Source organism: Phocoena sinus, chromosome 5 (genome assembly GCF_008692025.1).
Source record: "Phocoena sinus isolate mPhoSin1 chromosome 5, mPhoSin1.pri, whole genome shotgun sequence".
NCBI classification, from domain to species: domain Eukaryota; kingdom Metazoa; phylum Chordata; class Mammalia; order Artiodactyla; family Phocoenidae; genus Phocoena; species Phocoena sinus.
In genome coordinates this window covers 101,298,138-101,322,850 of record NC_045767.1, presented here as the reverse complement: position 1 = coordinate 101,322,850, position 24,713 = coordinate 101,298,138, and the positions used below count along the sequence as shown (strand labels likewise).

The window sequence follows — 24,713 nt, the reverse complement described above, 5'->3', positions numbered from 1 at the left end:
CCAGAGTCAGTCAGTCAGGCAGCCAGCGGGAGGTGGAGAAAGCCGGAGGAGGAGGAGGAGGAGGAGGATTAAAGATGGCCACCAACAGCTGCGGGAAACGGCAACAGCCCCTCACTTTCCGGGATGGTCCCTGCGGGGAGGCCCGGCCTTGATGGAGAAGAGAAGCCCGAGAAGCGCCGAGGCTGAGGCGGCGGCGGCGGCGGGGACCCAGCGAGGAGGAGGACGCAGGGGAGCAGGGAGAGGGGCAGGAGAAGGGAGAGGCGGCGGCGTCGCTACCCTGGCCGCCTAGCGCCGCTGCACGCCTCGGCCGACCGGCTCCCGCACCCCGCGGCCGCAGCATCGATCCCGGCCCGAAGCCCCGTCCCCCTCAGCGGGGCTCCCGGGCCCCACCGTGGACGCCGCGCCCGCCGCCCCCTCCCCGTCGCCAGCGCGCCTCCGGCGCGGAGCCCGGCCCGCCCCGGTCCCGCTCCGGGTCAGGCCAGCCTGCGCCCACCCGCCCTCCGGTGAGTGCCCCCTGCCCGCCGCCTCCCACCCCCAGCCCTGCGCCCGGCGCGCCGCGGCCGCTTTGTTCGTAAGGGGCGGAGGCGCTGCCCACTCGCGGCCCTGCGCCTGCTACCCCTGGGGACAGGCCGCGGCCCAGCTGCCGTCCTCCCCGGGACCGCGCTGCCCCAGAGCCACCGCCGCCGTCTCTAGGGCTGGCGGCCTGGCCTGTGTCCTCCACCGCAGCCTGAAGAGGGCGCCGTAGCGGACGGGTCGGGGTTAGGGTCAAGGGCTGCGGTCGGTGGGGAGCAATGCTGGGGTAGTTCGGGGGGTGGGGGAGGAGGGGGCTGGACGCTACCTCCTGTAAGCAGTGGGGGCGTAACTTGGCGATACAGGAATCGGGGTCCGGTCCAGGTCCCTCAGCCAGACCCCGCGGGGTCTCGGGTTCCGGAGCCCCCCGCCCCCGGGCGCCGTCGAGCGAGGCCTCCATCCCTCGGGCGCTGTCTCCGCCGACTGCGGGCCTCTCCTGGCTTATTCCCGAGCCCTGCTCTTCCCCCCACCCCCACGCCCTGTGCTGGAAACCTTCGTTTGTGGAAGCAACCAGAGATGCTCTCGCGGAGTGTGTTTGCCCTTTTTTTCTCTTGTACGGGGGATGTGGTGGCATCGCGAACATTCACGGTTACTGTGGGATTTAAACAGCAGATGTGACCTTTCCGACCAAAAGCCATTCGGCAGACCTGGCCAGTGTGTGATCCTCAGGTGCAGCGTTTCATTGATTTTTACCATTGAATTCCGAGATCTACGGTATTAGGTTTTCCTTTCACTGAAATAATCAGATAAAACCGATTGAAAGGATGTTTACTATGTATGTGAACCCTTGCCTCGACTTCCAGTGCCTTAAAAATCGTTGTTTCCTGTGGGAAGATGGTGCTACTGCATGCGAAAAACTATTTTTTGTACAGTGATGGGCATGAGTTGGTCAGTGCCAAGTGGTTATTGTAGTATGAAAACGAAACAGTTAAAGAAAAACAAAACCTTTTGCTTTGAGATAGCAGCATATTTCCAGGTTGGAATTATTTGATAGCAGGTTTGGAACAGTTTCCACCATCAGACGGGGTAACAAATAAACAACATAAAACAACCAAAAATGTGTTTGATTAAAAAAATAAACTAGATGTGCTAGTAGTGCGTATGTCTAGGAAAATATAAATCTTGCTTGAAAAGAAAAATAAAACTTTAATATGGGACGCTAAGCATAGGAATCAGTTTTTTTTTGATATTTAAAAATACATACTGCATTAGACTGACTTGGGAACCCTTCCTATGATATTTGAGCATCAGTGGTGCATGTTACACTATGAACCATTCATTCTCTGTCTGGGTTTCTACTAATAGTGTCTTTTTGTGAGTTGAAATTGATTCATGTAAAAAATGTTATGCTTCTAATTTAAAATTTCTGCAGAAAGGAGATATGAATTAGAAACATGATGTTCTGGTCTTACTTGGAAAAGAAAAGTTTTTTTAAAAAAGTAAATGACAGTGTGCTGTTTCAATATTAGTTGGATTCTCTACTTTGACAATTCTTAAAATCCACTGCTCAACTTTGTAATTTTAAGAGTTTACATCAGGCATTTTTAATTTCATGCATGAGCTTCAGAGGGTCCTTGAATCCTTGGGAATCATATGAATGTAGCATATATTTGCATTTTCTTCTGGGGAAAGGGTCCATGGAGTCAACACATTCTCAAAAAGATCTGGCTATGCAAAGAATTATGAACCACTGGATGTATAATTAAAGAATAAATCTCCTATGTTAGGAAAATTAAAATTCTTAGGATTAGATTTGATAATTTATACCTTTCACTTCCAATTATGCATAAGAAATGTTTGTTATTGATAGTTTAGCACGTAGAAGTCATTTTTCGTGCATTCTTATTGAAACCTCAGGAAAATGTTAATCCCATTTTACAGATGGGGAAATAGATATCGAGAGAAGCTTGTTCAAAGTCATAGCCACTGGCGGGCCAGCATTTGAGCCCAGACTGTCTAAAGTCAGAGCCAGCACTCCTAACAACAAGGCTGCACTTGGCTCTAAGTCAATGACAGCATTTGCTTGATGTTAAAATGAGTAATTGATGTTTCGTTGTAGTTGAAAAGTGGATCTGACATTGTCATAACGCAAAATATCACGGGATTTTTTTTTTTTTTTTTTTTTTTTTTTTTATGCGTTATGCGGGCCTCTCACTGTTGTGGCCTCTCCCGTTGCGGAGGACAGGCTCCGGACGCGCAGGCTCAGCGGCCATGGCTCACGGGCCCAGCCGCTCCGCGGCATGTGGGATCTTCCCAGACCGGGGCACGAACCCGTGTCCCCTGCATCGGCAGGCGGACTCCCAACCACTGCGCCACCAGGGAAGCCCTCACGGGATTTTTGAGCCACTGACTCTGAGTAGGAAGAGACCTTAGTGATACTAACCTCTCTTAATGATACTAGTCTGGAATGACACTCAAAGTAGGGCCATTTCTACATTATTCTTGGCAGGATTATCCCGACCCTGTTTTTTTACTTCCTGTGATTACAAGTTCACTTTTTTTTTTTTGTTTTACCATTTTAATCTCTTTCTCTTTATGTGAGTTATCTATTTCCACTAAGTTCCAGTTCCCTCTTTGTATGTGTGATGCATTTGTCATCCATAAAAGAATTAAGAGATAAATGATTTCTACTCTATAATTTTTTTGTAGTCAGGTTTACTGGGTATAATTTACATGTGGTAAAAGTTTTGGCAGATGTATACAATTGGCTGATCACCACCACAATCAACATATGAAACATTTCTATCACTCCAAAAAGTTCTCTCATGCCCCTCTGTAGCGAATCTGTTCCCTCTACCTCCAGGCCTTGGCAACTGTTAATCAAATTAATGTCCCTGTTGTCTTTCTAGAATATCACATAAATGAAATCGTACAGTATGTAGTCTTTGGTGTCTTCTCTCATTTATCATAATCCTTTTTTTTTTTCCCAACATCTTTATGGGAGTATAATTGCTCTACAGTTGTGTGTTAGCTTCTGCTATATATAACAAAGTGAATCAGCCATACATATACACATATCCCCATATCCCGTCCCTCTTGCGTCTCCCTCTCACCCTCTCTCTCCCACCCCTCTAGGTGGTCACAAAGCACCGAGCTGATCTCTCTGTGCTATGTGGCTGCTTCCCACTAGCTATCTATTTTATATTTGATAGTGTATATATGTCCATGCCACTCTCGTCCCAGCTTACCCTTCCCCCTCCCCGTATCCTCAAGTCCACTCTCCACGTCTGTGTCTTTATTCCTGTCTGGCCCCTAGTTTCTTCAGAACCATTTTTTCTTTTAGATTCCATATATATATCATAATACTTTTGATATTCATTAAGTTGTTGCATGTATCAGTAGTTTTTTAAATGGTATGCTGATAAACATTGTAACAGCCTGCTCTCCAAAAAAGAAAAAACAATCCCTGATTGATAGCATCTGCTAATTATTGCAGTGTGTATACTCTCATCATGGCCCGTGTTAAGCTACCTAAATCAGCTTGCAAAACTCCTGAAAATTAACAGTGGGCTTTCATAAGCTGTACCAGTCAGCCCTAGCACGCCACTAAATTTGTTCCTTTGTATTGTTGAGTAGCATTCCATTATATTGAGGTACCACGATTTGTTCATCCGTTCATGAGTTGGACATTTGAGTTCTCCGTTTTGGGCGATTATAAATAAAGCTGCTGTAAACAGTTATGTACAGGTCTGTGTGGACAAATGTTTTCAGTTTTCTTGAGTTGTACCTAGGAGTGGGGTTACTGGGTCCTATGAAAAGTGTGTATTTGTCAATATTGGTATTGAACTGCCAAACTGTTTTCCAAAGTGACTACTGTTTTGCATTCTTATCTGAAGCAACGTAAGAAAATTTCAGTTGCTCTGCACCCTTGTTGACACTTAGTATTGTCAGTTATTAAAACTTTAGCTGTTTGTTATATGTCTAGTGGTCTCCTTTAATGTTTTTGACTTCTTAATTCTTACTTTCAATAGTATTTGAACCAGTGTAGGAAGTTTATGACAGACATTGCTAAATAATTTTTGGCCTGGTCATTGGTCATGATCTCAATATGAAGGCAATAGCACTTAAAGGATGTTTCTTTGAGTTTCTTATTGTACAGTTGGCTTTCATTTATTAAAATTGCTTTTATAAAAGAAAGCATCATTAGAGAATTCTGATACTTAGCTGTTAACATTTTTTAATGTGGTTTTAGAAAAAGCTAGGTAAAGTTTTGTTTCTTTAAGAAAAATTTAGAATTAAAAAATTCTCAAATGATAAAGCATTTCTTCGATTTTTACTTGGACTTAAAGGGAAAACAATAGACTGAAATAATTCAGTCAAGTAGTCGTTGAAGTCATCCCAGATCTTGTAAGGAGCATTAATCCATGAATAATTGCAGCATTACTTTTCAATATTTAGAAAGCTAATTTTCATGTAATATTACAATGTGTGTTCCCCTCTGTTAAGGTGACTTTTGAGCAGAGGTTTATTAACGCATTTAAGGGAGTGAGAGAGTTTTAGATCTGGGAGAAAAGCAGGTGCTGAGGCCCTGAAGCAGGAGGGTGTTGAAGTGTTTAGAGAACAGTAGGGGGTTGGCTGTAGGGAGGTGAGAGCTGAGGTCAGGGTAGTGGAGGCCCACGGACCCTGTAGGCACTGTAAGGACTTCTGATCTCAGTTTGAGCCTAGAGCGTGTCCTCTGCATGGACAGAGAAGTGTTCTGTTTCCTGCTTGAAGTTTCTGAAGTGTGCTACCCTCTCCTTCCTGGAAGCTGGTCCTTTTACCAGTAGTACTTGGTTGTCCCTCCCCTGTGTGTTCCCTTAGCACCTTTTGTCGTACCTTTACTTAATAGCTGCTTTATTTATCTGTCTCCTCCCCCTAGATGGAGGTCCTAGATTTTTCTTTTAAACTTCTGAATTCCTGTTTCATTGGATGAATGCTTGTGGAATTATGTTGCTGAAAATGGTGTTAATCATTAAAAACTGGGTAGGAGATACCCAAGGGTATTGCTCATGTGGACGTGGATTCTGTCTGTTTTGCTGACCGCTGTACATTTAGTGCTGGGGCAATGAGCTGTGCATAATAGGTGCTCAATAAATACTTGATGAATGACTGAGTGGACATCCATGTGCCAGCCTCTGCTCACTCTTTCCTCTGCTTCCCTTGGGCAAATCCCTTAACATGTTTACCATGGGCAAATCCCTTAACATGTTTCCCTATGGCCTTCCTTCCTCTAACTGCATGCTCAAGAAATGCCAAATACTTAGGAAATTCACTCATTCATTCATTCTAAACAAATGTAATAATAAAGAAATGTAGATAATTTCTCTCCAAGCTAAATAGGATTCATTGCGCAATGTTTTTGTTCATTCACACTTCTGTTTTCCTTTCTTTAATGGGAATTTTTGAGGTTACTTTATTACTGGGCCCCTGAATCTTTAATAAACAAGACACTGATTATTTAATAAACAAGACACAAGGTCTAGAATATCACTTCTGTAAACAACTGAAGCAGAAGCCCTGCAGAGTGAGAAAAGTCTAGTATAGCAATAAAGCTGATATTTTGTAATGTTTCATTTGGTTGAACAGTCATAGCTGCTGTATTATTCGACTGTACGGATGCAGTTTTGGGGTTTTGTGCTCACCACTGAGTTTGTAGAAATGTCAGGCTCCAGCACAGACACGCTCAACACTGGAACATCTAGTTTATCATCTTAAGCCTAGAATTGTTAACGGTAACTGCGAATCCCTCCGTCCTTACATCTCAGCCTTCCTCGTTCTGTCTGATTCCCCAGTACCTGCATGAGTTTGAACCTGCAGGAGAAGGACATTGGGAGATGCTAAGTATTGCATCTGCAGAAGCTGTAAGACTTGACGAAGAATATTTAAAGTAATGTTTTTTAGTGATATGAGTCATTTTCCCTCCATTTTTTTTTTTTTTGCGGTACACGGGCCTCTCACTGCTGTGGCCTCTCCCGTTGCGGAGCACAGGCTCCGGATGCGCAGGCTCAGCGGCCGTGGCTCACGGGCCCAGGCGCTCCGTGGCATGTGGGATCTTCCCGGACCGGGGCACGAACCCGCATCCCCTGCATCGGCAGGCGGACTCTCAACCACTGCGCCACCAGGGAAGCCCTTTGACATACCTTTGATAGGTATATCTTTAACACTTGATGAATCTGCCAGGCCCAGCTTCCTCTTCCTGTATAATGTTTCTTCCTAGTTGTGTCCCTCTATTCTCTAGCCAGTATGGACTTCAGGGAGGCCAATTAATTTAATATTAGCCTAAGAAAAGTAGGAATCTGATACACAGTCATTATCGAATATTAGAAAGTCATACCAAAATTATTTTGTATTTGTTATTTTTTCTTTAGGGGGGACAACTAGTTTATCTGCACAGAATCTTTTAGGTTTATTGCCTTCCCCTAAGTAAAGCATCCACTAAAAAACAGCATGTAAGTAAAATTTTGCTTTATAAATTATATAACTTAGGAGGTGATTAATTATTGTAAATATATAGGACTCAACACTTTAAAAAGAATCCCACAAGTATCTTCTCAAAATATCCAGATTTCTTAGTACATTTTGAATGTTTGAGTTTAGAGAAGCAGCTTACTTGTTTTAATTTCCCTAACATTTGTTCAAACTGCATTACCTTACTGATACATTTTTTAAATTTTGAAGAAATTATAAACTCACAGTAAGTTGCGAAAATAGTAGAGTCCCATGTACCCTTCACCTATCACTCTTGACCAGTGGTAATATCTTACATGACTATAGTACAATACTGATTTATATACTTTATTACTAAAAGCACAGTGATCTTGCTAGCCTTGAAAAATGTTGACAAATACAAGAATGCTGATATTTTTGTTCTCCCCAGAGAGTGAAGAGGTTAGATTCTATACTTTGTTTCCATGGGCCAGCAGACCAAGGGTCTGTTCCTTCCCTTAATTTTCTGTGAAAAAGGCAACAGGTAACTACGCAAATGGCTGTAAGTCTTAAGAAAATAAATGTTTACTGTCACTCCTAGGAATTCTAAGACTTCATTATCAAGTGAAAGAATGATAATATGTTTTTTTAAGTTTCCTTATTCTCTTTGTCCTAGAAATCCCTCAGTAAATTCATAATCAGATCTTCTTGATTAAAGCCTGGGTTTCTCTGACTCTAAAGCCCAAGTTCTTTTCCTGTGGCACACTGCTCATTAAAACACAGTGATTTAGATGATAAATGCCACAGTTAAGTAAACAAGTATGAAATAAAAATAAACTCAGTTATTTTTAGAAATATCATTGTCGATTGATTGCCTAATAATTTTATTATATTCAACTTGCTCTGGGAACCTACTTCTTATTTCCCAAAATGATAATACACTGTAAGTAGATTCTCAAATGATGCTATAATGTATATTAATAATTCTATACTCTTTTCCTAATTATTTATTAAATGTTTTATTGTATGCTGTCCTGAGTACTCTGGTAGATACATGGATGTTTTAAGACATGCATAGTCCTGCTCTCAATAACTTTATAATATAATGGAGATAAGATGGATGCATAAATAATTGAACAGTATGTGATTAGTCTGTCTGAGGGGTACAGAAGTTCTATGGATACTTAGAGAGTAGAAAGATTACTTTTAGTTGAAATGCTTAGGGTAACCCTAAGATGAGGTTTGATCTGAATATCAGGTGGATTGGTAGAAATTCCTTGGTGAAAACTGTGAGATTTACTTATATCAGAATTACAGAAAATTATAAAATCAATCGATTTCACCATCAATGAATCAGATGAGGTCTCTTGGGAAAAAATTAGTCTGAGTTTATTATTTAAGTAATGAAGAAAAGGAATAAGGATAAAGTAAAACATTTAGAAGAAAACATATTTTTAACATGAAAACCTTAGCTTTGCTCCTGAAGCATTTTACAACTAGGTCACCATGAAAATTGTACTAAATATGACTTCCCTAGCATGTATTCTTTTTAAAGGTAACTTGATCTGTTGGATTGATGACAGACATGCTTTATGTATTTCATTTCATTTGCTAAGTCCAGAAATAAATTAGATGAGTTACCTCTTTGGTCAAGATGAAAACTGATTTGTTGCTGTTTTATTATTTCTGAAGTCTGACCAGTGTTTAAAGTATTTTTATTATCTCGGAGTGAAGTAGCATTGAAAAATTTATCTTGACATTGTGAACTTCAGCATTGCTAAGAGATAGCTGTTGGTGGTGGGCTTAAAGCAAAGGCTGGAGAAGGAAGGGAAAGGACAGTGTGGGTGAGTGGAAACACCATGAGGGGGGAACAGGGAGAGAGAGAGAAAATAAAGAGTTCCCTGTAAAAGGGACTTGTTCTGCCCAGGTCATTCAGTCTAGCAGATGCTGACCTATACCTAGTCAAACCTGGAGCATTTCCGAAAGCTCGTTTCTTCGTCAGACTTATAAAAGAGCAGAAAATGTTGAGTTTGCTTCAGTTATACAATAAATATTAATGAAAAATGGTGTCATAACATGCATTTGTAGTCTCTGCCTCCTTTTCCACAGAGACCTAGATTTAAATCTGAATCACCAGAGTAAATAAGTTCAGTGATTCCCAGCTTGAGTTAGGTTACATAACCACTACATGCGTTGGCATAGGTGTTTATACTTTAAGGAGGATATGCGGAACCCTGACACGACATGGCAGCTGCGGAAAAGGCATTAAGGCCACCATAGCACCAACATGCACTTGTGTAGTTGGGAGAGGGCAGGGGGAAAATGTGCTGAATAGCCTTTCTGAGATGGTAATACCAGTGATGTCTATTCATAGCTAGGGGTATTGTGTCTTTCTTAGAAAGCTTATTCTTTCTTCTCTTTATGGATTTTCATGAACTCTGATTTTTCTCAGCCTAATGCATTGATCAGAAATGAGCCATTTTTGACTGCTGTTTGCCAGCATTAAGAGATCTTTAAAAGGATCCCCATATTCTAACCTTTCTTCTTGCTACTCTGCTTGTTGACACCCACTTTAGTGCAGAATTTAATAGTTGCTTTGCATATCCTAATGTCATCCAACAAAGCATCATTCCAGTCCAGTGAAGTTCTGTTCAGTGAGTGCTTTTTTTTTTTTTTTTTTTTTTGCGGTACGTGGGCCTCTCACTGTTGTGGCCTCTCCCTTTGCGGAGCACAGGCTCCGGACGCACAAGGCTCAGCGGCCGTGGCTCACGGGCCCAGGCGCTCTGCGGCATGTGGGATCTTCCCGGACCGGGCACGAACCCGTGTCCCCTGCATCGGCAGGCGGACTCTCAACCACTGTGCCACCAGGGAAGCCAGTGAGTGCTATTTTAATGGAAGAAGACTGGTTGCACTTCAGGACCTAATTGTTAATTTGGTCTTGTTAGTTAACATTAAGCAAGCATACATTATAGACAGTAATCACACCTGGATGTGCTTTCTTGTGTTTTGTTAAAGTTTAGACATGCTCTTACATGATTAATGTAGTGGTGGCACTGATTTGTAGTAAATTTTTTTATCTCATTTTTCTAAGTAGCAGAGTTAAGTACTACGCACAGGTTTTGAGTTAGACTTGCATTTTGTCATCAATTATCATTAAGAGATCAATAAAAAAAGTCCTGTTTTTATTTAAAAAAAAGTTTAAAGATGGCAGAGTGACTAGTAAAAAATGCTATAGCTTATTGGAGTTACAATTAAAACTAAATTTCATTATTATTTTCCTCTTGGGACTTCAAATCACTAGAAAATGTCTATGAACAGCAATTTAGAAGATAAATTGGCCAGATGACTGAAATAGAGAAGTCCTACCAATGTAAACAAGTAGTAAGGTGAATTTTTAAAAGATAAATATTAAACATAGTGTTTGAGGAAAGTGTTATAGTAATATTAAGTTAGAATAGAGGGAAATAATTACCTGGTGAATAGTTAAAAGCAGATGAAATTAATCCATCATGTGAGCTGCATTTTGCCTTGTGTTTATCGACTAGTATGGAGTGTTTTGGGGAAATGGGACTTAAGACTCACATTATACTTGGTTTTCTTCGAGTAAGGTCCTGCCTGGCAGTTGTCATTCCACAGTGGCTTTATTACACTGTAAGATGAGTACATTTGACACTGTTTTACTAGCCATCTGAATCCTTGATTTGTTTTGTTTGTTTTTTTTTCATTCAACAAGAGAATATTAACTGTCTACTTTGGGTTCTGAAAATAATAAGATGATAAGATACTATTTCTCCATTCAAAGAGCTAGTAATCTAGTTTAGTTTATGAACAGATAATTATTAAATAATGTGGTAATGACATCTGCTTTGAGGTTTTATTGGCTTTCCTTTCTAGCCACAGTATTTGGAGTTCCTTATTATCCATTGTACTTGTTCTTACTGCAGCCCTCTTGGCTTATAAGAGGCCTGAGGTAAATACACACAGCTTTTTCCTTGAATCTTGGGCTATTTTGCAGTTTTTTGTTATGTCCATAATGATCCCATTTGTAACTTGATCTTTAGTTAGGAATCAAGGTAGAGAAAGCCAGGAGGGGAAACACCTTTAATGAGGATCTACTATTAATAACAAAGCTAGACTTTGGAGAAAATAATGGAAATCCCATTTTTTGGCAATAGATGGAATTAGAAATTTAATCATGTTTCATAAAGAAGAATTTAGCATTGATCAAAAGAGATACTAATTTATATGATTAGATGTATATACTTTATTACTTTGATGTACCTTATTGTTTTGTGTCAAGAAATTTCTGCTTGAACTCTTGGGAATGAAATGGTCATTTCTGTATGCTATAATAGAATATAGTTATAAAATGTGATTTTTTTTCTCTAGTTTTAGAAATTATAATCTGATGATGTAAAAAAAATTTTGGCATGTAAATGTCCAGGATTCATATGATGTTATTTTAATATCACTGTATTACAAAGTTTCCAGTTCATACCATTTAGAAAAAATTTCTCATTTGTTTATTTGTTTCTAAATTATGTTAAGTTTGTATACTTTTACCATATCTCAAGATTTGATAGAGTTTTATTGTGTTTGTGATATGACAGAGCATGGCCAAGTTTTAGAGTAGGGCCGAGCTTACTGTTATACAGGACAGACTAGAATGAGTCCACATTTGAAAGATTGCTGCATGTTAGAGCCAATCTCACCTAAACTACAGGTGTTTGAGAAAAAGTTCTCTTTGGTAGCCCATGTCAGGGATTGAACAGGCAGAGAACAATCTGTACAATCTATTGCTAATGGGAATTCAAGGTGAAGAAGCACATAGAATTGAGAGAGAGAGAGAGAGAAATTAATGAGTGAGTTCATAAATTTATACATATATTTATATGATTGGCTGCCAGAGAATTTTGTCTGGGTACTGGACTCTAGATAATGGCCTGATACCAGTCCTTGGGATTGGGACTGATAATCGAAAGTAGGCGTCCCAGTACTAGGAAGACACCAGGCAGGGACCAGACTAGGAATCTCCAGAAGTGTTAGAACAGAGGCCTAATTACAATAACTGAGGTATAAACAGGGCTAGAACAGCAGAGAGGGTAAGAGTAGAACGCAGTGGGTATCAGAACAAGCTAGGAACCCTAGTAATCTAATCTGGGATGTAAAGGCTGGGTGAATTAATGTTAATAGTGACTTGATCCAGAATTGAAGATTAGGGCTGAAACTGCTTAAGCATCCCTTGTCAGAAGTCTATATCTAGGATATAAGTGACTGGAGAAGCAAGGCACATGGAGAGCACAGACAGACTAGGCTTGAAATTTTTTTTATATACTATTGTCTTTTAAGGACAGAATTCATTTCCATTGTTAATCAGTAATCATTCACTTTGCTTTGTTGGCACTAGTATGGGATCACGAGATGCAGAGAACTGCTGACATTTCAGAGTAATGTCTTAACACGGAACTGGTGCTAAAATGAACAGACTGAAGCTTTGGGGTAAATGTGCTTTCTTGCAAAGTAGGAGGATATGAAAAAGCACGTTAGGCATGAGAGTTCTAATGTCACAATTCTGAAGGCAAAAGTACACTATGTTAGTTTAGTTTTTGAGCGGGCTAAGAGGAAGCAAGGAAAATGTACGATTATGATAATTTGACGTTAAAATGAGAACCTTGCATACCTTTTTACTTCCTAGAAGAAGTCAGTAGCATTTTGGGGTTTCAGTCAGCTGATACTCACCAACTTAAGGGGGACCAAAAGGCAGTTTTGGAACCCATACTGGAAATTGATGAATGGAATGAGTGGGGCTTGAACAGAAGAAACCAGAGCAGCTCTTGGGAGCTCATCAGCAGGAGTTTTTATACCTTCTTTCCAGACCCCTGCCATTAATGTGACTTCACTGTAAAGATTTATTCTCTGCCTTGCCTTTTCAATTTTTATATTCCAACAAGAAATTATTAGATTAGCCCTTTTCAGCTCAGGGATCTGTCTCCTAGATCCAGAGGACCCACGGTTATGATGTACAGTCATAACCCCAGGAGTCTGCCCCTGTGTGGTGGGGACCATCCCCACAGAAAGAGAAATGGAAAGCCAGGCAGCCCTCCTAGGGGGTGTTTAGAAGATCTCACCCATTAGTAGTTTAACTACCCCTTTTCCTTCCCTTCTCTTCTTTCCACTCACTTCCCTCCCCACTTGTATAAATGTTGAGATAACCCTGCTATATCCCATCCATGGAGGCAACTTTTCTAGTGGGAGAAAATCTAAATGCAAGCTGAAGTGCCATACTCAGAGGCAGTACCATAGGGCTACTGATTCGGGATGATATCATACTGCCCCTGGTTCCACTGTGATTCTATCTTGATATTTTACAACGTAAATTTAATTCCTGCTAACTTGCCATCTTCATGATTGAGAGAAAGGAAATAAAAAGAAAATGTATTTAAAGGGAAAGATGGGGGTACTTACCATCTACCAGTGACTAGTATGGAAACTAATGGTGACTACAATCCTTAATATTGTATCAGTGCACACACCCTGACCTGTTTCACTTCAGATTTCATACCTTCTGTTAGCATCTCGGCTTATCAGGGTTCTTTTCCTCACAACCTGACCCAGTCCTTCATTCTTGAAAGCGTCTGAGCTCCTTGTAGCTCTGACTGTATGGTATTGTGATAGGCTTCCACTAACCTTAACACTGCATAGTACTACCAGAACTTACTCCAGTGGATTCCCCTGAGTTCGTCTCATGGTCTTCCTAGCCCCCAAAGGTAGAGTAGCAACCTCTCTTCCCCTTGATAGTCATGGACAGTCATTCTTAACCCATCCTGTAGCCTTCATTTTTGCTTGTTTTTCTACTGTCATGAAGAAATCAAACTGAACATGATAAGCTCAGCTTTCAGTGGAGTAAAACAGTTATTCTGTCTCCTGGTAGAAGTATTTTTTTTTTTTTTTTGGTACTAAAACTTCTAGGTCAGCAGATTCCAGAGTTCATAAGATAAAAAGCAAAACTTTGAGAGCAGAAAAGACACCACTCCACTATTACTGTTTGGTTCCCACATCCAATATATTCTGGAGATGGGAGACAGCATATTTTGGTAGATGGTTCTGAGCCCATTTTGTATCCTGCAGGACAGCACCCAAAATTCAGAAGTTTTTAGCTCTGGCAATAACTCTTACATCAAGCTTCTATAATCATTGCTTCCTACTGTGGGGACACCTGTGTCTGAATAAGAGTATTTGATAAGATTAATCAGGCCATGTGCATCTGCCCATTGCCATTTGAAGTGAATTCCTGGATCAGACGCCATGTGATTTATAGGAAGCATTCAGTTAATCCTGCATAGTGGTGCTGGCAGAGGCAAATTCAGAATTGGTGACTCTCACAGCAAGGATCGCCGTCACCATTTCTGTAATCCAAGGGGCTTGATGCCTGCTAAGAGGTAGTGCCTGTGGGGGACTCAGGCAATTGGCTTCTCAATAGTAGAGGCAGTGAGGTCAGTCTTAGTGAGTCAATGTAATTGATCCCTTGCATAACTGCTTCTCCTGCCAGCTGCTTGTGGTTATTTTCATGAAACCACTGAGCAAGGACTAGGCTGGCTAGAGAGGGAGTATGACTTGATCTATGATGAGGGTCATCTTGTCCACTCGATTATTAACAGGCTTTATATTTTGATTTGTTTGCATTGATTGGCAATGGCAGGGTTCTGGTGAGGAATTTTTTTACTGCGGTTCTGTTGTGAGAGGTTCATTCAAATAGCCATTCCCTAAATCTCCCTATTAGTTTTATCTCTGATCTTTTTCTTTAAGGCCATTGATCATGGCACAGAAAAGGGAAGGATTGTAGGCACTCTAGCTACTCTTAAGAAGTGTCTACAACAGAAATAATAATATATTCTGTAAGTTCCCAAAACTTAAGATTTCAAGTCACATCCAATGGCTGTGTTAAATTTTATCCTATTTTTGTCTTATTTGACTCAAATCTTTTCCCCTTTTGATTTCATGTTTTACAGTTCCTCAATCATAAAAGCCTCATTTAAAAACTTTAAAAAATTTTGGTTAATAGAATTTTAAAATGTCATATATCCTGTATTTGTGATGGCGTGTGTGTGTATGTGTGTGTAGCTATATGTACTCATTTGAGCAGAGAAAATGTCTAAAGACTGTTAAAGACTATCTTTGGGGCATGGGTTAGGGCAAAAGAAGAGTTGGTGTTGTGGTGGAGAGCAGTATTATTGTTTCGCTTCAAAAAATGTGTTCTACTTGACATTTCATACTCTACTAAGCGTGTATTTTTATTAATATGAAAAATGCCAACATATGATTTTTGTTTCTTATAATGTTAGGAGAGATAATTTTGGGATGATTAAGGACTAAAAATAGTACTTACATATAAAGCTATCTGTGCTGCCAACAAAAGCATATGAAATTTTTGTTTAAATTGAAGTACAGTTGATTTACAATATTGTGTTAGTTTCAGGTGTACAGCAAAGAGACTCATCTGTGTGTATGTGTGTGTGTATATATATATATATTTCAGGTTATTTTCAATTATATTTTATTATAAGATGTTGAATATAGTTCCCTGTGCTATACAGTAAATCTTTGTTGCTTATCTATTTTAAGTATACGTGATGTTTTAAATTTTTTTAGCATATGTATTTGACAATCAGATGCTTATTGAAAGGCATTGCATGAATTAGTTTTTTATGTAATTACACTAAAGTTGAATCTCTTTGCTTTTCTCATCAACATAAAGTTTCCACTTAAAACTGTAATTGACAAAAAGTATAATATATCCTAATCTGAAATGCCTAGAATTCAGAGGTCGAATTGCAATAAGGAATTGCAGAAGAGAGGCCTTCAACACATTATTTTCCTTTGCTAATTTTAGTTTTCATGCCTGGGCATCTGATAGGATTCGGATGCTATGAAGGGCTCTTAAAGTATATGGATATATTTTCTAGTTTTTAGTATTTGCAGACCATTTTGTATCATCTTCAGACTACTAGTTGATGATTTTGTCACCTTTCAAAGAACCATCCATTATCTAGCTCCCTCTTTCTCTTTTTAAATAAACCTATTCCTTTGAGTATATACATAAATAAAAATGAAGAAATTGTAGGTGTACAGCTCAATGAATTTTTTCTAAATGAACATTCTGTACCATTAAAAAAATGAAAAGGTTAGCCAAAGACTGGGAAAAATATTTGCAAAACATATATCCAGCAAAGCATTTGAACCACAATATCTTAAGAACTCTCATAATTTAATAATAAGACAAAGAACCGTGTCAAAAAATGGGCCAAGGATTTCAACAGACATTTCACTGTGGGTATATGAATGGCCAATACATACCACATAGAAAGATATAAGTACATAGAAGGATGCTTAACATCACTAATCATCAAGGAAATGGAAAACTTCCCTAACATGGGAAAGGAAATAGTCACCCAAGTCAGGAAGCACAGAGAGTCCCATACAGGATAAACCCTAGGAGAAACACACCAAGACACATATTAATCAAACTAACAAAAATTAAATTCGAAGAAAAAATACTAAAAGTAGCAAGCAAAAAACAACAAATAACATACAAAGGAATTCCCATAAGGTTATCAGCTGATTTTTCAGTGGAAACTCTGCAGGCTAGAAGGGAGTGGCAGGATATACTTAAAGTGATGAAAGAGAAAAACCTACAACCAAGATTACTCTACTCAGCAAGGATCTCATTCAGATTTGATGGAGAAATCAAGAGCTTTTCAGACAAGTAAAAGCTAAGAGAATTCAGCACCACCAAACCAGCTTTACAACAAATGCTAAAGAAACTTCTCTGGGTGGGAAACACAAGAGAAGGAAAAGACCCACAAAAACAAACCCCAAACAATTAAGAAAATGGTAATAGGGACATACATATCAATAATTACCTTAAATATAAATGGAGTAAATGCTCCAACCAAAAGACACAGACTGGCTGAATGGATACAAAACCAAGACCTGTATATATGCTGTCTACAAGAGACCCACTTCAGACCTAGGGACACATACAGACTGAAAGTGAGGGGATGGAAAAAGATATTCCATGCAAATGGAAATCAAAAGAAAGCTGGGGGCTTCCCTGGTGGCGCAGTGGTTGAGAGTCCGCCTGCCGATGCAGGGGACACAGGTTCGTGCCCAGATCTGGGAAGATCCCACATGCTGCGGAGCGGCTGGGCCCATGAGCCATGGCCGCTGAGCCTGCATGTCCGGAGCAGCTGTAGTAGCAATACTCATATCAGATAAAATAGACTTTAAAATAAAGACTGTAACAAGAGATAAGGAAGGACACTACATAACAATCAAGGGATCAATCCAAGAAGAAGATATAACAATTATAAATGTTTATGCATGCAACATAGGAGCATCTAAATAAATAAGGCAGATGCTAACAGTCATGAAAGGAGAAATCAACAGTGACGCAATAATAGTAGAGGACTTTAACACTTCACTTACACCAATGAACAGATCATCCAAACAGAAAACAAATGAGGAAAGACAAGCTTTAAATGATACGATAGATCAGATAGATTTAATGGATATTTATAGAACATTCCACCCGAAAGTGGCAGAATACACTTTCTTCTCAAGTGCACATGGAACATTCTCCAGGATAGATCACATCTTGGGTCACAAATCAAGCCTCAGAAAATTTGAGAAAATTGAAATCACATTAAGCATCTTTTCTGACCACAACGCTATGATATCGGAAGCCAATACCAGGAAAAAAAACAGTAAAAAACACAAACACATGGAGGCTAATCAGTGCACTACTAAATAACCAAGAGATCACTAAAGAAATCAAAGAAGAAATAAAAAAAATACATAGAAACGAATGACAACAAAAACACGAGGACCCAAAACCTATGGGATGAAGCAAAAGCAGTTCTAAGAGGGAAGTTTATAGCAATTCAATTTCACCTCAAGAAACAAAAATCTCAAATAAATGATCTAACCCTACACCTAAAGCAACTAGAGAAAGAATAAAGAAAACCCAAAGTGAGTAGAAGGAAGGAAATCATAAAGATCAGAACAAAAATAAGTGAAATAGAAGCAAAGAAAACAATAGCAAAGATGAATAAAACTAAAAGCTGGTTCTTTGAGAAGGTAAACAAAATTGATAAACCCTTAGCCAGCCTCATCAAGAAAAGAAGGGAGAGGATGCAAATCAATAAAATTAGAAAAGAAAAAGGAGAAATCACAACTGGCACTGCAGAAATACAAAGGATTATAGGAAACTACTACAAACAACTATATGCCAATAAAACGGACAACCATGAAGAAATGGGCAAATTCTTGGAAAGGTACAATTTTCTAAGACTGAACCAGGAAGAATTAGAAAATATAAACAGACGTATCACAAGTAATGCAATTGAAACTGTAAATAAAAATCCTTCAACAAACAAAAGTCCAGGACCAGGTGGCTTCACAGGTGAATTCTATCAAACATCTAGAGAAGAGCTAACACCCATCCTTCTCAAACTCTTCCAAAAAATTACAGAGGGAGGAACACTCCCAAATTCATCCTCAAAGCCACCATCACCCTGATATCAAAACCAGAAAAAGATATCACAAAAAAAGAAAATTATAGACCAGCATCACTGGTAAACTAGATGCAAAAATCCTGAACAAAATACTAGCAAACAGAATCCAACAACATATTAAAAGGATCATATATCATGATCAAGTGGGATTTATCCCAGGGTTGCAAGGATTCTTCAATATATGCAAATCAATCAGTGTGATACACCATATTAACAAGTTAAGGAATAAAAACTATATGATCATCTCAATAGATGCAGAAAAAGCTTTTGACAAAATTCAACACCCATTTATGATAAAAACTCTCCAGAAAATGGGCATAGAGGGAACCTACCTCAACATAATAAAGGCCATATATGACAAACACACAGCAGACATCATACTCAGTGGTAAAAAACAAAGCATTTCCGCTAAGATCAGGAACAAGACGAATGTCCATTCTTGCCACTCTTATTCAACATAGTTTTGGAAGACCTAGCCACGGCAATCAGAGAAAAAAAAGGAATAAAAGTTGGAAAAGAAGTAAAACTGTCAGTGTTTGCAATTGTCATGATACTATACATAGAAAATCCTAAGGATGCCACCAGAAAACTACTAGAACTAATCAGTGAATTTGGTAGGGTTGCAGGGTACAAAATTAATGTACAGAAATCTCTGGCATTCCTATACACTAACAACGAAAAATTGGAAAGAGAAATTAAGGAAACAATCCCATTTACCATTGCAGCAAAAGGAATGAAATACCTAGGAATAAACCTGCCTAAGGAGGCAAAAGACTTGTACTCAGAAAACTATGGAACACTGATGAAAGGAATCAAGGATGACATAAACAGATGGAGAAGTATACCATGTTCTTGGATTGGAAGAATCAGTATTGTGAAAATGACTGTACTACCCAAAGCAATCTACAGATTCAGTGCAATCCCTATCAAACTAGTAATGGCATTCTTCACAGAATTGGAACAAAAAATTTTACAGTTCACATGGACACACAAAAGACCCCGAATAGCCAAAGCAATCTTGAGAAAGAAAAACGGAGCTGGAGGAATCGGGCTCCCTGACTTCAAACTATACTACAAAGCTACAGTAATCACGACAGTATGATACTGGCATAAAAAAGAGAATTATAGATCAATGATACAGGATAGAAAGCCCGGAGATAACCCACACACATATAGTCACCTAATTTACGACAAAGGAGGCAAGAATATACAATGGAGAAAAGAAAGCCTCTTCAATAAGTGGTGCTGGGAAAACTGGACAGCTACATGTAAAAGAATGAAACTACAACACTCCCTAACACCATACACAAAAATAAACTCAAAATGGATTAAAGACCTAAATGTAAGACCATACAGTATAAAACTCTTGGAGGAAAACATAGGGAAAACACTCTTTGACATAAACCACAGCAAGATCTTTTTTGACCTACTTCCTAGGGTAATGAAAATAAAAACAAAAATAAACAAATGGGACCTGATTAAACGTAAAAGCTTTTGCACAGCAAAGGAAACCATAAACAAGAAGAAAAGACAGCCCTCAGAATGGGAGAAAATATTTGTAAATGAAACAGTGGACAAAGGATTAATGTCCAAAATATACAAACAGCTCATGGAGCTCAATATCAAAAAAACAACCCAATCAAAAAATGGGTAGAAGACCTAAATAGACATTTCACCAAAGAAGACATACAGATGGCCAAGTGGCACATGAAAAGTTGCTCAACATCACTAATTAGAGAAATGCAAATCAAAACTACAATGAGGTATCACCTCACACTGGTCAGAATGGCCATTATCAAAAAATCTAGAAACAGTGCTGGATAGGGTGTGGTGAAAAGGGAATCCTGCACTGTTGGTGGGAATGTAAATTGATACAACCACTATGGAGAACAGTATGGAGGTTCCTTAAAAAACTAAAACTAGAACTACCATATGACCCAGCAATCCCACTACTGGGCATATACCCTGAGAAAACCATAATTCACAAAGAGTCATGTACCACAATGTTCATTGCAGCCCTATTTACAATAGCCGGGACATGGAAGCAACCTAAATGTCCATCGACAGATGAATGGATAAAGAAGATGTGGCACATATACACAATGGAATATTACTCGCCATAAAAAGAAACGAAATTGAGTTATTTGTAGTGAGGTGGATGGACATAGAGACTGTCATACAGAGTGAAGTAAGTCATAAAGAGAAAAACAAATACTGTATGCTAACACATATATACAGAATCTAAAAAAAAATGGTACTGATGAACCTAGTGGCAGGGCAGGAAAAAGACGTAGATGTAGAGAATGGACTTGAGGACATGGTGAGGGGAGGGGAAAGCTAGGGTGAAGTGAGAGTAACATCGACATATATACACTACCAAATGTAAAATAGATAGCTAGTGTGAAGCAGCAGTATAGCACAGGGAGATCAGCTTGGTGATTTGCGACAACCTAGAGGGGTGGGATTGGGAGGGTGGGAGGGAGGCTCAAGAGGGAGGGGATATGGGGATATATGTAAGCATATGGCTGATTCAGTTTGTTGTACAACAGAAACTAACGTAGTATTGTGAAGCAATTATACTCCAATGAAGATATATTAAAAAAAAACAAACAAACATGAAGATACTACTGTACACCCACTAGCATGTCCAAGAATCGAGTCTCACAGTCTTAAGATTGATGAGGATGTGGAGCAACTAGAAGTTTCCTCTCATACATTGCTGGTAAAATGGTATAGCCACTTTAGCAAATAGTTGGTTAGCTTCTTACACAGTTAAACTTATTCCTTATGAGCTGTAAATTCCATTCCTAGGTATATATCCAAGAGAACTGAAAGGATATGTCTGCAAAAAAGCTGATTTTCATAGCAGCATTATTAAAAATGGTTTTAATTTGCTTTTCATGAGTAAATAATATTTACATCCTTTCATCTGCTTGTTTACCATCTACATCTGGTTTATTTTAGAAGTATTGACATCTTTTGCTCTTTTGAAAATTAGGCTTCTTGGGGAAATCCCTGGTGGTCCAGTGGTTAGGACTCTGCACTTTCACTGCCGAGGGCGTGGGTTCAATCCATGGTTGGGGAACTAAGATCCCACAAGCCACAAGATGTGGCCAAAAAATAAATAAATAAATAAAATTAGGCTGCTTATTTTATTATTATTGAGTTATAAGAGTTCTTTCTGTATTTTGGAAATACCGGTCTTTTAGCTGATACTTGTTTTACAAATACTTTCTCCCATTTTTAAAATAGTGGCTTCATTTTTAGAACAGTGTCTTTTGAAGAACAGAAGTTAATTTTTTTTTTTTTGCGGTACGCGGACCTCTCACTGTTGTGGCCTCTCCCATTGCGGAGCACAGGCTCCGGACGTGCAGGCTCAGCAGCCATGGCTCATGGGCCCAGCCGCTCCACGGCATGTGGGATCTTCCTGGACCGGGGCACGAACCCGTGTCCCCTGCATCAGCAGGCAGACTCTCAACCACTGCGCCACCAGGGAAGCCCCAGCAGAAGTTAATTTTGATGAAATCCAGTTTCTCAGTTTTTTCTTTTATGGTTTGTGCTTTATATCCCATAGAACTTTTTGCCTAACCCAAAGTCACTGATTTAGCACCGTTTTTGTTTTTTTTTTTGCAGTACATGGGCCTCTCACTGCTGTGGCCTCTCCTGCTGTGGAGCACAGGCTCCGGATGCGCAGGCCCAGTGGCCATGGCTCACGGGCCCAGCCGCTCCGCGGCATGTGGGATCCCCCTGGACCGGGGCACGAACCCGTGTCCCCTGCATCAGCAGGCGGGCTCTCAACCACTGCGCCACCAGGGAAGCCCTAGCACCGTTTTATTCTAGAAGTTTGATAAGTTTAAGGTTTTACATTTAGGTCTGTGATCCATTTTGAGTTAAAGGTTGGATGTAATGTGATATATGGGTTGATTGAGTTTTTTTTGTTTTGTTTTGGATTTTTGTACGTGGATGTCCAGTTGTTCCAGCACTGTTTGGTGAAAAGCTTTTCTGTTCTGCATTCAGTTGCTTGACGTCTTTGTCAAAAGTCATTTGACCGTGTATGTCTATCTCTGTTTCTGAAATCATTCTTTTCCATTGATTTAGGTTTCTGTCCTTTCACCCGTACTGCACTGTCTTGATTACTGTGGCTTTATAATAATAAATCTTGGTATCATGTAACATGAGTACTCCAGTTTTGTTTTGTTTTGAAATTGTTTTGGCTATTCTAGTTTCCTGGCTTTTCTATGTAAATTTTAGAATCATTCTGATGGTTTCCAAAAACAAACAAACAAAAAAATCTACCTGAGTTTTGATTGGGGTTGCATTGAATCTGTAGACAAATTTTGGAGAGGAGTGATAATTTAACTATGTTGAGTCTCCCAGTCCATGAATATGGTATATCTCTTCATTTACTCACATCATCTTTGATTTATCTCATCAGTGTTTTATGGTTTTCAAAATACAAATCTTGCATATAGTTTGTTAGATTTATCCTTAAGAATTTCATGGTTTGGTGGTGGTATTATAAATGGCAATGTAGTGGATTGGCCAAAAAGTTCATTCAGGTTCTTCCATAACATCTTAATGGAGAAACCCAAACATTTTGGCCAACTCAATATAAATATGTAATTTCCAAGTGTTTCATTGTTGATATGTGGAAACATGATTGATCTTTATATATTGGACTTTGTATACTACAACCTTGTTAAATTCCCTTATTATATCTAGTAGGCTTTTTGTTGTTGTTTTTGTTTTTTGTAGATTCTTTGGGATTTTCTGTCTATATAGACAGTCATGTTGCCTGGAATAACGACAGTCTTATTTCCTCCATAGTAATGTATGCCTTTTATTTCTTTTTCATACCATATAGCACTGGCTAGTACTTCCAGTATAATGTTAAAGACAGAAAACATTCAGTCTTTCGCCATTATGTATGATGTTAGCTGTATTTGTTTTATTTATTTATTTATTTTTATTTTTGGCTGTGTTGGGTCTTTGCTGCACGTGGCTTTCTCTAGTTGTGGTGAGTGGGGGCTACTCTTTGTGGCGGGGCATGGGCTCCTCATTGCAGTGGCTTCTCTTGTGGTGGAGCACAGGCTCTAGGTGCGTGGGCTTCAGTAGTTGGAGCGAGTGGGTTCAGTAGTTGTGACATGCAGGCCCTAGAGTGTAGGCTCAGTAGTTGTGTCGCACGGGCTTAGTTGCTCTGTGGCATGTGGGATCTTCCCAGACCAGGGCTCGAACCTGTGTCCCCTGTATTGGCAGGCAGATTCTTAACCAGTGTGCCACCGGAAGTCCCTGTATTTGTTTTAAAGATGCCATTTATCAGCTTAAGTTCCGTTGTATTCCTTGTTTACTAAGAGTTTTTTAAATCATGAATGAATGTTGAATTTTGTCAAATGCTATTTTTGCATCTATTGAAATCATCGTATGGGCTTTTCTTTATTCTGTTGATATGGTGAATTATATTGATTAATTTTTGAATGTTGAACCAGCCTTATATTTCCAGGGTAAACTTCAGTTGGTCATGATGTAATATCCCTTTTATATATTGCTAATATTCTGTTAAAATTTTTTGCATCTGTGTTCAGAAAGGATATTGGATTTCTGGTCTTCTTTTCTCTTAATGTTTCTGTCTGGTTTTGGTATTAAGGTGTTGCTAGTCTTATAAATTAATTTGGGAAGAGCTTCCTCCAGTCTCGATTGAGCTGGTTAGTGTAAACACACATATTAGTTTGCTATCTTTTGTGAAAAAATGGCAGGGGTGGGGAGTGGTAAAACGCACTCATATCTGCTTAACTTTACAAAAAGAAGGGGCAGTAGAGAACAAAGATTTATGGGAGGGAATGACACTTCTTAAGGCTATATACCTTTTTATATAGTTTTGACTTTTCAAAGCATATTATCTTCCATATTGAAAATAAAGATGGGAATGGGGAAAGTCCTAAACCACCAGAACAAATGAACCTGATTGTACTATAAATTAGTACTATACTTACATTGAAGGGGAAGAAAGAGTGACTCTAAGTAATTTTTTAACATAATATTTGACTGTTTACCCTCATCCTGGGTAGCGGTAAGAGAGAGGGATTGCAAACAAATCCTGAACTGTTTCCTCTAGAGTTTATTTTTTGTAGTGATATGGACAAAGCAACTCTGGGTCATTTTTAGGTG

General features: G+C 39.3%; 1 protein-coding gene across 7 annotated transcripts in view; it reads left to right on the top strand.

Moving 5' to 3' along the window:
- The first annotated feature begins 331 nt into the window (after window positions 1–331).
- WDFY3 (WD repeat and FYVE domain containing 3) overlaps window positions 332–24,713 on the top strand; it is a 262,893-nt gene continuing 238,511 nt past the window's right edge. For 2 of the 7 annotated variants that reach the window (XM_032631810.1, XM_032631806.1), the window contains exon 1: window positions 391–503. The gene's annotated coding sequence lies outside the window, so the exon portion shown is untranslated. Of the gene's footprint in view, window positions 504–24,713 lie in introns of all 7 variants that reach the window. The other 5 variants (XM_032631813.1, XR_004349891.1, XR_004349890.1 and 2 more) reach the window with 5 other exon arrangements.